At 35.3% G+C, this 13,881-nt stretch overlaps 1 long non-coding RNA gene across 1 annotated transcript; it reads right to left on the bottom strand.

The window, feature by feature from the left end:
- Nucleotides 1-7,489: 7,489 nt before the first annotated feature.
- On the bottom strand, nt 7,490-10,545 carry LOC105441136. The gene is made up of 2 exons (XR_971926.2): nt 10,309-10,545; nt 7,490-9,380 (listed from the first exon to the last, which is right to left on the bottom strand). It is a non-coding gene; the product is annotated as an uncharacterized LOC105441136 (long non-coding RNA).
- Between the last annotated feature and the right edge of the window lie 3,336 nt (nt 10,546-13,881).

The raw sequence follows: 13,881 nt of genomic DNA, 5'->3' as shown, positions 1-13,881 counted from the left end.
TCTATGGAGTTGACTTCCAGGCAATGACAGCTGCGACGACCCGTCTGTCGAGCGATAAAATGGGGCTCTGCTTGAATGCTGTACTAAAGTGACTTCTGTACTGTCACATGGGTATGGGAAAATCAAGTTAGCTTCTTGCCCTTGTATTTTAGATAATTGTGTGGATTTACATCCATGTAGAATCGTGAGAATGATAGGAATTACTAATATTTTTATTTTAAACCCATCAGTCAAGGAATGAAACAAAACTTCAACCATTGTGATTTATGGTAGAATACCGTAGAGATTCTTCCCAAAATGTGGAGTAAAAGATTGTTACTTTGAACTGTAAGTAGGAGAAAGTGATCGTCAGCTAGTATTCTATCTCATTCACAAATGATACTGCTCCACCTTTGACATCCAAGTCGTTCGAAAAATTTCAGATGAAAACGATTTGGCTAAAAGCCAGCCAGTTGTTCAAAATGTTTAAAAGTGCAATCTAATTTTCTGCTAACACATACACCGGCTTTTTCTGTCACATAATCGGCATGAATCATGCAGTCATTGTAGGCTTGTAGTCGTAATCTACTGTATTGTGTTCCAGCTTTTGTTCCTGATGGATTCGTCAAATGAAGATTGTCAGTGTGTAAAAATCATCAGATTGGACAATTAGACATACAGCAAGAGTTGATCCGTCAACCAGGACTGACTTATTCCCTTCTTAATCACCGAGCTCCATTTCATTTTGATCAAACAGATATAACGTACCTGCAGACCATATCTCTCCATTTAGGATTCAGTGATGGTAGAGTATAGTAATGGCCATTAGAATAGCCCCAGATGCCAGATGTCCTAATCATTGCCTGGATGTGTTAAAAGAAAAAATAGAGTAGGTGGATTGTACAACATACATTATATTGTGGGGATAGTTTCTCTATGGTCACTAGCTCTATAGCTCTAACTTCCACCATGGACCCAACACTATACCTATCCCTTAGCCGAACCAACCCAACATAATAACCTAAAACCCCATCAAAACCCAATGTTTAACATATTACTGGTAATCATATAATAATTTTGTTTACTCAGGGAAGCCTCATTGGTTCTGTTGTTCTTGTATTAATCGCCAGTTACCCAATATACATCTTAGTAGAGAGGGCCATATGTGGATTAATTTCTTATCAAATAAGTTTATTGCCAGGCTGGGATTCCTTTCATTTCATTTTTTCCATTCATTTATTACACTCTCTTTTAAAAAACATCAAAAGTATATACATGTTCGTTCATTATCAACATAAGATAAAAGGAAGTGGGGAATCATGAAAGCCAAAATTAGCTTGATGAGAATTATCCCCAAATAAATACTTAGAATAAACAAGATATAAACTTATTTTATATTAAAAAAACATAAAACATACATTCACAACAACAGAGGACAGATGAAAGATGAAGATAACATAAGGTAAAGACATTTACAGGAAGAAAAGAAGAAGGAAGTTACAGCTTTAATTTTACATTTTACATAATAAATGACAATTTCATTTTGTTCCGCTTAAATAACCCTTAGTTAGGTAGTTGTCCTAGGGGTAGTTGTCCGGGGATTTTTGCCCGAGGATAGTCGTCCTAGAGGGTGGTTGACCTAGGGGGTAGTTGTCCTAGGGGTAGTTGACCGGGGGTTGTTATCCGGGGTGGATGTCCAGGGGTTAAGTGTCCTAGAACCGTTTTATAGATAAAAACAGTAAACCTCGGAGGAAAGAATGGATCACCAAAGGTGCTTCAAGTTCAGAGCAGATATACTTTTACTTTATTCGAGTGTAGGCCTACTTCTTTGTGAGTATGTAGTATCATAATTATGCTCATGCAGGAGAGATGACCTTGCTAGGAAATAAGGATTGATGAATTGTTCAGCTGTAGTCCTGAAAGAAAATTGCTAATTGAGCTGTTTTCTTTATGTAGAACATCTGGAACATTTTTCTTCAGATTTAAAATATATAATTATACAAAGCAATCAATAATGTTGTGGTTTTCACTTTAAAACTTAAAAACTGCGCTTGTGAAACATGAAGTTGTATGCAGCTCCAATGAAAACCATACATCCTAGGTGAAGCATGACTTTTCGCTTTCAAACTTCCTCTTGACAACAGAGAATATAAATAGCATCAAATCAACGAAAGCTGGAATGGTTCAACAATTTTGTACCTGTCCCTGGGAGGTACATGCCAACATTAGACCAATTCACACTTTTTAAGAAATATGGAATCAAATAAATAAAATAAAATAAAAATAATTAAGGGCAGGAAAACGTTGCAATTGATTCCTGATTCAAATTTCACTTATTTGCCTGTTCACATGTGGGATAAGTGAGATTATATATATATATATATATATATATATATATATATATATATATATCAGGCCTGATTATTTGCCCATTTAAATCGTTTTTTATTTAAAAAATAAATAAATCAAAATCCGGTTTGGAATTTGGAGGGTGAGGTGCCGTTTTTTCATGACTTGCTTGAACGCATGCAGGCGCTCGGGAAACTTGATTCTGTCTGATTTCTAAAACCCCTTTTTTTAATTTGTATTTCTCACTAAACGATTTCTTTTTTTAACTCTCACTATCACCCTTGATTTTAAAATATATATAAATATACAAATAAATATACATACACCTGTAAGTGTTTTTACAACAACTTCCATGGAAATAAATACAAATGAGAAAATATAGTTTAGGGAGATTACATCAAAGTAGAGCAATAATCAGGGACTTGATTTAAGCCATGCAACCATTCATCTCTCATTTCCTTTCACAGTATACATGTTTATATATATATATATATATATATATATATATATACATTCAGAGAGAGAGAGAGAGATAGCTGCCAATGAAAGCCTTAGTTTACTGGTCAATTGAAACAAGTTAAATGTAATTTTGCTTCAACTTTGTCAGGTTATTGATAATTTTGCTAAATTTCTGTTTATATTTTAACATTTTCCTTTAGGGTTAATTTCACTCATAATTTTGTTAAGTTTCTAATCTGAGAACTATCAGATTCCATTTCACAAACTCAGCCTTATTCCTGTGTCGATATGTTATTCTTCATTTTCTTCGCACCCTATCATTGTACTCCGTTCGCCCATAGAATGCCGGGTGAATTATTGTTAGGTTGATTTTACTTTGTTGGGTGATAGGTACACTTTGAAAGTGAGGATGTGATTATGCTTTGTGTGTGAACATCCCTTATGGTGTACATAACACATCTCTCTGTGAAATTGAATGATAGGTCCAAAGTCCACACAATCAAGCCTGCAGGATAGGATTATGATTTATGGAACATAATGACGTACACGTGCACCTCACCCTCATACACAATTACTCACAAAACTCACACCCAAAACAAAGAACAATATGAAGTTGCAAATGGCACTTTATGTTCAAATTTATAAGCAAATGTTTTTAATATGAATTCATTCACAGCAAGAAGTAAAACAGACAGAAAATATATAGTATAAAAATAAACATTTCTCACATATCGTAAATGATTCGTTTTAATATTGTTTTGTATAGTGCCTTGAGTAAGTTATTAGATAAGTGCGCTTTATAAGTATTTACTATTATTATTAATACATGAATCTAGCTAGGAATACAGTTTGAAGTTGCTCAGTAATATTCTGCCCCTCAACAAAAAGGAAAGTTAACTGGTATTCTGTTAAGAGGTTGGAAACTGATATCAAAGTACAAAGTACCCATAAACAACCACAAAATTGTAATCAGAAAAAAATGATACGGTTTGCACACAATGATATTAATAATAATAATAATAATAATAAAAACGTTACTTATGAAGCGCTTACCACCGAAGTCTCTAAGCGCTATAACACACAAAATAGACCGATATACAATTACATCTTAAACAAAACTAAAAATGCAAATAAACCTACAAATTACAATACATTATGGAATGCACATCAAAGTGAACAGAGTTAATTAATCATCGAACGCAATTTTGAATAAATGTGTCCTCATGGATGAAATGCATCGATGAAGTGCATATATCAAGTGACTGAAAAATTGCCTTCTGAATATTTTGGTATGGTTTCATTTTGATTAAACATTTAATAATTTGCAGATACAACCCTCCACTTAGGCTACAAAATGTAGTGTAAAAGGAGCCCTTAGTGACCCATCGGATGGATGAGATGACATGGCGATATGACATCAACATGAATAAATGAAAAGATCTATAAACGCACATGGCGTTCCGAAATAAGCACCAGGAAATATTCTATATACATTAAATTGTTTGCACACTAGAGATGAAATGCATTAATCAAATACATATTAACTTGAGAAAAGCTACTTCTCAAAATAAAAAAAGACATTTCAGGTATATTGCTTCAGCTTGTTTGATAGAGAAAGACATGCAGTTATTTAAAAGCATACATATATATTTATGTTACTCATGTACATTATATTTATAAAGACTATTAAGGTGTACTATCTGTGGATGCTAGTGAAATGCCAGTGATTTTTTTTCAATAAAATGCTTTTTCAAAGTGATTGTCAATGACCAGGCAAGGAGGGATTATACTTCTTTAACCTCATCCATTATAAAGAGATAAGACAATAAATCTACTACTAGTCCATGAGCAGTTGCTCTGGTGGTTTGGGTACCCATCCACTTTAACTAAATCAGTTAATCCATGACAGAAAAATGCACTAGGAAGGTAAATATTCTGATGAGGAATTTCTAAAGCAGGTTTTATATCTTGAAATTAGATTATAAAACAAAATAATTGTAATCCTGTGGTAAACTAATCACTTTGGTTTACTGTCATACAAATATTTGTCCCTATTTGGAAGTCTGTGAGAACAACACAAACAAACATATAAAAATACATTGTATGTAGTACTGCTTTTTGTATAAGTTATTGGAGACATATTCATTCAGCCATCATGAAAGAGCATAGTAGTAATTCAGCAACATTGAAGTACATGTAACTCAGTATAAAAGTGTCTTTTGACATCAAACCCTGTATACAATCCTGACACATTGAATTGAAGCCATCATAAAAGAACATAATATTGATTAACAAACATAGAAGTACATGTTACTCAGTATAAAAGTGTCTTTTGACATCAAACCCTGTATACAATCCTGACACATTGAATCGAAGCCATCATAAAAGAACATAATAGTGATTAATAAACATAGAAGTACATGTAACTCAGTATATAAGTGTCTTTTGACATCAAACCCTGTATAAGATCCTGACACATTGAATGGAAGTCAGGATAATAAAGCATAACAGTATCATTAAAAAAACATGTAAGAAAATTTAACTCCGTGTCCAAGTGTCTTTGGACATCAAACCCTGTATACAATCCTGACACATGGAATGGAAGCCATCGTAATAAAGCATAACCGTATCATTCAAAAACATTTAAGTAAATGTAACTCAGTGTCCAAGTGTCTTTGGACATCAAACCCTGTATATACAATCCTGACACATTGAATGGAAGCCATCGTAATAAAGCATAACAGTATCCTTAAAAAAACATCTTAGTAAATGTAACTCAGTGTCAAAGTGTCTTTGGACATCAAACCCTGTATATACAACCCTGACTCATTGAATTGGAGCCATTCTGACAAAGCTAGTATTTGTGTGCAGTGTTCTCGATTTCCTTCTAGAGAAACTTGTCTCATTAAACTATACATAATTTAAATAGGTGGTTCTTTCAATTTATCTTCGCACTTTATCAGATAAAGAATTCTTTGGAACGGAATACAGGAATGAAAAAGAAAAAAAAATACAACTTCAAAACAATTCATCGAAATTTTCTCTACATCATACAGCTGCACAGTTCAGGGATAATGGTTTAGAAAAGTAGATGGCAACTAGCTCCGTATTGCCCAAGGTGGGCTCATGGCAAAAACTACAAAGATTGCCCAGTGTTCAGAGAAAGTTACACTCTTTCTATAGAAAATATTAAAAAATTCCCAATTCATACCAATAAAGAAGATAGGCTATGATATACACTGCATATAAACTCTGTTGTGAGATCACCAATTAGTTGCATATCCTTGTAAACAAATGTATATTTTCCTACATCACTTCTCATTAGATTACTTATTGTAAAATCCAGGAAGCAGTTTTGTTGTTTCTATTTTGCACTTGGAATCTATGGAGCTGACCTCCAGGCAACGACACATTGATCTATCTGTCAATCGATAAAATGAGAATCTGTACAAATGCTGTAATGTAACTTTTGCACCATCACATAGGTATGGGAAAAATCATGAGAGCTCCTTGCCCTTGTATTTGAGATAATTGTGTTGACTTACATCCGTATAGACTAATAATAGAAATTAAAGATAAACTTGAGTGCTGGTAAAAAAAAAAAAAAAAATTCTCACAGATTCAAGCGATACTTACACTGAATGTTCAAGAGTACAAATAAATGTCGTTTGCCAAACACTTTTGGTAGAAAATGTATACTGGCTGAGTAATGAGCATAGAAAGATAAAGAAATCAAGGTTAGTAGCCCCGACACCATTTGTGTAGTCCCATATACATCTTTCTGTGTACAGTGCTTGTTACTTTACCAAGACTGGCAAAAATTTATTATTATTTTGATGACTCTAGATCCTTGCTTACACCAATACTTACATGCTACATGATCACATTTTTCTGACCCATTCAACACCTTTTCTTTCACAATGCAATCGCATGACCAGAACTCATTATCTGTAATAATATTGGGATTTGAAATCCACCATTCAAGGATGAAATGAAACTTGTTACATTTTGAATTACGGTTAGATTCAGATTTTTGCCTAAATACAGAGGTTTTTCAGTAACTGCAAAGAGGATAAAGTGATCGTCATATCTATATATCCGTGTGAGTCAAAAAAAAGTTTACACCTAGAAAGTTGCTAATTATTTTAAAAATCATCGATGAAAAGTAAATTATTATACATCTTATGAAAAAGTATTTTATCTCAAATCATTTGGTATCATTTTTGTGTGGTATGTGTTCACGCTTGGGAGAACAGGAGGCATTGTTTGCGAGAGTGCAAGAATCGACTTGCGCCAAAGTGATGCCTACAGTATGTATTATGTTGGGATTAGCGGAGTAAGAGAATGAATTGAATGTATCAAATGAAATGCATTGCATATGCTTTTGCAAAGGGCAAAGTCACACACACCCACACACGCGCGCACAAAAGTTCGTTGATATTTGATATTCGATATTTGATATGTGTGGCATTATTAAATTTGTTAGGGATGTTATTTAGATCTGCAAAGATCGAATTAATACCCAAATCCCAATTGTTTTATTCATACATCACATAAGCAACCTTGGCGCAAGTCGATTTTTGCACTCTCGCAAACAATGCCTCCTGATCATCCCAGCGTTAACACATATCACACAAAAATGGTACAAGATGATTTGGGATAAAACACTCTTTCATAAGATGTATAATAATGTACTGTTAATAGATTATTTTACAAATAATTAGCAATTTTCTAGGTGTAAACTTTTTTTGACTCACACTGTATTTCACAAACAGTAATATGTTACACCTTTGACATCCAACTCAATAAAAAAATTCCAGATGGAAATGGTGTGGCTAAAAGCTAGCTAGTTATTCAAAATGCAAGCGTAAATGCAATCAATTATTAAGCTAGCATTCATACATCGGCTGGTTCTCTGACATTCAAAGACATACACAGGCATGAGTTCGGTAGTAATTGTAGTAACTAAATTATCAAACCTGTGGTAAACTAATAAACTGGTTTAATTTCAATCAAATCGTTTCCATTATTGGAAGATTTGGGCCAACAACACAAAGTAAGAGGAATATATTGTCTACATTCAGCATTTCTCACCCTTTTTATCATTTTATACACCATAACAAAAATCAAGACTAGCACTATGGATTCAATAGTAACGGAAATTATAAACTGAATGCTATCAAAGTTGCATGTTTCCATATTAATTGGAATGGAGGACGTCATATTGGAATAGTAATCACTTTGATTGTTTTCTGTGAGAGTGGAAAGAGGAGGCATTGTTGTAATTTCTAAAGGAGGGCAAGGGTCATTGCTATCATCATCAGCTATATACAGACCAGTATCCTTACATTCACATCTTTCTTTGTATTCATCCAAAAAAGAAGAACAACAAAATACTGGCAGAGATTTTCTGATGAGAATGGTCTGTGTTAATAAAGTGACAGATTCACTGGGGTCAGTTAGGGAAGGCATCCATACACCACCCTGATAGCATTCAATCTTTCCTGATAGACTCCCAACATTAGCTGTACAGTCTATTAAAACCCAGTCTCCACCCTTTCCTTCACTCACATCACATGATGCCTTACCAGGAGGATAGTCTATTTGCAGTTCGACTCTTGTTGTGTGATCAACAATAATTGACTGCCCATCCTTGTAAACCGATGAGATGTATTTCCCTGCATCATTTCTCATTAGATTAGTTATTGTAAGATCCAGAGAGCAGTTTCCATTTTTGTTTCTATTCTGCACTTGGAATCTATTGACCTGAACTCGAGGCAATGACAGCGCTGACCCGTCTGTCGAGCGATAAAATGGGGCGCTGAGGGAATGCCGTAAAGTGACTTCTGTACTGTCACATGGGTATGGGAAAATCAAGTTAGCTTCTTGCCCTTGTATTTTATTTAATGTTGTGGATTTACTTCCACCTAGATTCATGAGAATGAAAAAGACAAACCATTTTGGAATTTTAAATCCACCAGTCAAGGAATAAAACAAAACTTCAACCATTGTGATTTATGGTAGAATACCGGCCGTAGAGATTCTTCCCAAAATGTGGAGTAAAAGATTGTTACTTTGAACTGTAACTAGGAGAAAGTGATCGTCAGCTAGTATTCTATCTCATTCACAAATGATACTGCTCCACCTTTGACATCCAAGTCGTTCAAAAAATTTCAGATGAAAACGACTTGGCTAAAAGCCAGCCAGTTGTTCAAAATGTGTAAAAGTGCAATCTAATTTTCGGCTAACACATACATCGGCTTGTTCTGTCACATATACACAGGCATGAATCATGCAGTCATTGTAGGCTTGAAGCCGTAATCTACTGTATTGTGTTCCAGCTTTTGTTCCTGATGGATTCGTCAAATGAAGATTGTCAGTGTGTAAAAATCATCAGATTGGACGATTAGACATACAGCAAGAGTTGATCCGTCAACCAGGACTGACTTATTCCCTTCTTAATTACCGAGCTCCATTTCACTTTGATCAAACAGCAATATCCTGCAGACTGTATATCTCCATGTAGGAGTCAGATGTGGTGTAGAAATGGCCATTGGTGTAGTTTTAGATGCACGAAATGTCAAATCCACTGCCTGGAGGTGCTAGAAGAAAAAAAGAGTAGGTGGATTGTATGACATACAACATATGGAGGTACGATAGCTCAGTCGGTAGAGCAGTGGTCTTGAATCTGGTGACCCGGGTTCGAAACCAAGTCGATGCCCTATAGTGCCCTTTGGTTAGGCATTAATCCTCATTACCAGGTCCCTCGGAGAGGACCTAAAGCCGTCAGCTGTCTGGTTGCAATTACTAACAAGCATGTATGCTTTCTTAGCAGTCAGGTAAAATAACCACCACTACAAATACGGGCCCCTCATTTCATTTCGACATAAATTGTGGTGATAGCTGCTCCATGATGGTCACTAGCTCTTGCTAATTTTAATACTAACTTCCACTTTGAACCCAACACTTTACCTATTAGCCTAACCAACCCAAGATATAAAACCTAAAGCCCTATCAAAAGTTCAAAACCCAATCTCATTAGCATCAGTGCTGTTCTTCCTGGAGCTGTGCAATTACCTTTAAGCCATGCAGATACCCATTTACATCTGGGTCACTGGGTGGAGAGTGTCAAATATCTTGCCAAATGGGGTTATAGTGCCAGACTGGGATTCAAACCATTAACCCTTGGATTCAGATTCAAGGGAGTTAACCAACATACCATGACACCTCCATATATGTTTTTGAGATTAAACAAAAATAGTAAAGCCCAGAGAAAAAATGGATGTACGGGAGCTGGTACATGTAGATGCTTTAAGTTCAGAGCAGATATACTCTGACTTTAGTTTGATACATACTTCTGTGTGAGTAGGTAGTATTAGTTATATAATATCAGATTTTCAGATTGCTCAAAATATACTTAAATAAAGCAATCACTCATGTTGCGATTGCCACTTTCAATCAAATTACATTACGTACATCATTACTTTCTAGAGAATATCTATAAACAAATTATACACTTACCTAAATCTTATGCTTGCAGATTGCTTAAAAAACGCAGCCTGTAAAACAAGGAAGTGCAGCTGCAATGAAAACAACCCACAAAGCTGATACTGCGCAATCCAAATTTCCTCTTGACAATGAAGAATAAACAGTACCCGCGAGGAGGTATATGTCAACATTACTCTTGACAATGGAGAATATAAGTAGCATCCAATCAACGAAAGCTGGACTGGTTCAAACGTTCAGTACCAGCTAGGGGAGGGATATATCAACATTACTCTTGACAATGGAGAATATAAGTAGCATCCAATCAACGAAAGCTGGACTGGTTCAAACGTTCAGTACCAGCTAGGGGAGGGATATGTCAACATTACTCTTGACAATGGAGAATATAAGTAGCATCCAATCAACGAAAGCTGGACTGGTTCAAACGTTCAGTACCAGCTAGGGGAGGGATATGTCAACATTACTCTTGACAATGGAGAATATAAGTAGCATCCAATCAACGGAAGCTGGACTGGTTCCAAAATTCAGTACCCTGGGAGGGATATGTCAACATTACTCTTGACAATGGAGAATATAAGTAGCATCCAATCAACGAAAGCTGGACTGGTTCCAAAATTCAGTACCCTGGGAGGTACATGACACATCAGGTCAATTCACACTTTGTAGGAATATGGAATCAAGTAAAGAAAATGAAATGAAATGAATAAAGCACTGGAAATGTATTTGATTCCTGATTTGCCACACTCCACCCAGGTGAAGTAAATTGGTACCTGGTAGGAATTTATTCCTTGAAACGCAGCGCGCGTAACAGCTGCACTGCTAAAGCCAGGGTAATTATGCTGCATTATTGTAGAGCGCTTAGAGACTTCTGACAAAGTAAGTGTTAGGCGCTATATAAGCACTGTAATTATTATTATTATTAATTATTTACCTGTACACATGTGGAATAAGTAATGTTTTACAACCACTCTTGTGGAAATACAAAATGATAGAATCAAGATTAGATAATTAACATCAAAGGACAGCAATAGGAAGCTTAATTAAGGCTCTGCAACCATTATTCTCTCATTTCTTTTCACAGTAAATTTGTATATATATATATATATATATATATATATATATATATAAAGAGAGAGAGAGAGAGAGAAAAGAGATAAAGAGAGAGATATAAAATTTTAAAAAATGAGAGAGAGAGAGAGAGAGAGAGAGGGGCAAATGAATGCCTTTTATGGTCGGTAGAACCAGTGAATATTTATGCTTATACTCTTTTTGTCAGGTAATTTATAATTGTGCTTGATTTCTGTTTTCCTTTATGATTAATTTCACTCATAATTCTGTTGTGTTCTGAGTCTGAGAACTATCACATTCCATTTCACTAACACAGCCTTATTCCTGTGTTGATATGATATTCTTTGTTTTTCATACTGAGTTAGCCCGTAGAATGCCAGGTAAGTTTTTGTTAAGTTGATTTTATACACAAATTACTTTTTAAGTGTGATTATGCTTTGTGTGTGAACAGCCCATATTGTGTACATCTCACATTCTCTGTGCGCTTGAATGTTAGGTCCAAAGTCCACTCCATCAAGTCTGCAGGATATCATGATGATGTATGAAACATGATCACATACCTGCACACCTCACCCTCATACAGAATTACTCACAGCCACCCACCCACCCACCCTAAAAAAAAAGGTCCAAAGCATATAGATATGAAATTGCAAATGTGCATTTTAGGTTCAAATTTATTACCAAACATTTCTAATATGAATTCATTTATAGCATTCAGTAAAAGAAGTATATCTACGGAAGCGTTAAAGTGCCATTCTACTTGACGACATGACGAGATATTTCATCTTGTCAAGTCGACTTAATATCCATATCATGTCGACATGTAAAGATATTTAACCTACCATGTCGACTTATCAACTTTTATTAGTCGACATGGCGAAATAAATTATCTTGCCAAGTCGACTTCACAAAAACTTCATGTCGTCATGGCGACATAAGTTATCTTACCAAGTCGACTTCTAAAAAAATACATGTCGTCATAGCGACATATATTATCTAACCAAGTCGACTACCCAAAAAGTAATGTCGACATGGCGAAATAAATTATCTTGCCAAGTCGACTTCACAAAAAGTTAATGTCGACATGGCGACATGTATTATCTTGCCAAGTCGACTTCACAAAAAAGTTTATCTCGTAATAGCGACATAAATTATCTCACCAAGTCGACTTCCCAAAAAGTATATGTCGTCATGGCGAGATATGTAGTGTGACGACTATTTCATGCAGCGCGCGTATATGGCAAGCCCTTTGTGTAAAAACCAGATAAACTCAGTTTATCAGAAAAACTGTGTGTATCAATGATAAACACAGTTTATCAACAGATAAACAGAGTTTATGGGAGAATAACTGTTCTGTTACTACTTGATCTATCTTCCGCATTTGATACTGTCAATCATATAATTATGTTAAATACTTTGAAATCACTTGGTGTAGATGGAAAAGCTCTTGAATGGTTTAAGTCATACTTATTTGAAAGGTCTCAAATTGTTTGTGTTAATGATTCAAAGTCTGATCCTGCTGCGTTGGTAAGTGGTGTTCCGCAAGGATCTGTTGGAGGCCCAACACTTTTCTCAATTTACTTAAGTGGTCTAAAACAGATTTTACAATGTCACTCTTTTAATTACCATTGTTATGCAGACGATATCCAACTGTATACATCATTCCTACCTAACCAAACCAATGTCATTGATACCATCACAAAACTTGAAGCTTGTGTTCATGATATCAAGAAATGGATGAGCTCTAATTCCTTGAAATTAAATCAAGAGAAATCAGAGCTGTTGTTTATCGGTTCTAAAACTCTATTAGACAGGGTCAGCCTTTCCTCTATTAAGGTTGATGGTGATGTTATCACTCCATCTATATCATGTAGAAATCTTGGAGTTTTATTTGATTCTACAATGTCCATGTCAGTTCAGATCCCGGCTGTTTGTAAATCTGTCAGGTATCAACTACGTAATTTAGGCATTATTCGCAAGTATTTAACCCGCTCGGCCACAGAAAAAATAGTTCATGCCCTCATATCGTCTCGACTGGACTTTGGTAATGCACTTTTGTTTCAGCTGCCACAATCTCAACTCTCACGGTTACAAAAATTACAAAATGCAGCAGCCCGTATTGTTACCCTTACCAGACGTACTTCTCACATTACTCCTGTTTTGTCTTCACTACATTGGTTACCTGTTGAATCCCGTATTGTATTTAAATTATTATTGCTTGTTTTTCACTGTATACATGGATCTGCCCCAGAGTACAATATTAATTTGTTAATGCCTTATAATCCTCCCAGACGCTTAAGATCTTCCGATTCTCAATTGCTTGTTGTTCCGAAAACTAAGAAATCATGGGGGATCGGTCATTTGCACACGCTGGACCTCACATATGGAATCAATTGCCACAACATATTCGTTATATTTCAAGTGTAGATTGCTTAAAACATGCCCTTAAAACTCATTTGTTCAAAGCGGCTTTTCAGTAGATTTAGTTTTATTTTCACATTGTCGTTGTTCATTTTTGTG

Source organism: Strongylocentrotus purpuratus, unplaced genomic scaffold (genome assembly GCF_000002235.5).
Source record: "Strongylocentrotus purpuratus isolate Spur 01 unplaced genomic scaffold, Spur_5.0 spur5_scaffold_14, whole genome shotgun sequence".
Lineage (NCBI taxonomy): Eukaryota > Metazoa > Echinodermata > Echinoidea > Camarodonta > Strongylocentrotidae > Strongylocentrotus > Strongylocentrotus purpuratus.
The sequence above is the reverse complement of the archived record's forward strand: the minus strand, read 5'-3'. Positions and strand labels throughout refer to the sequence as shown.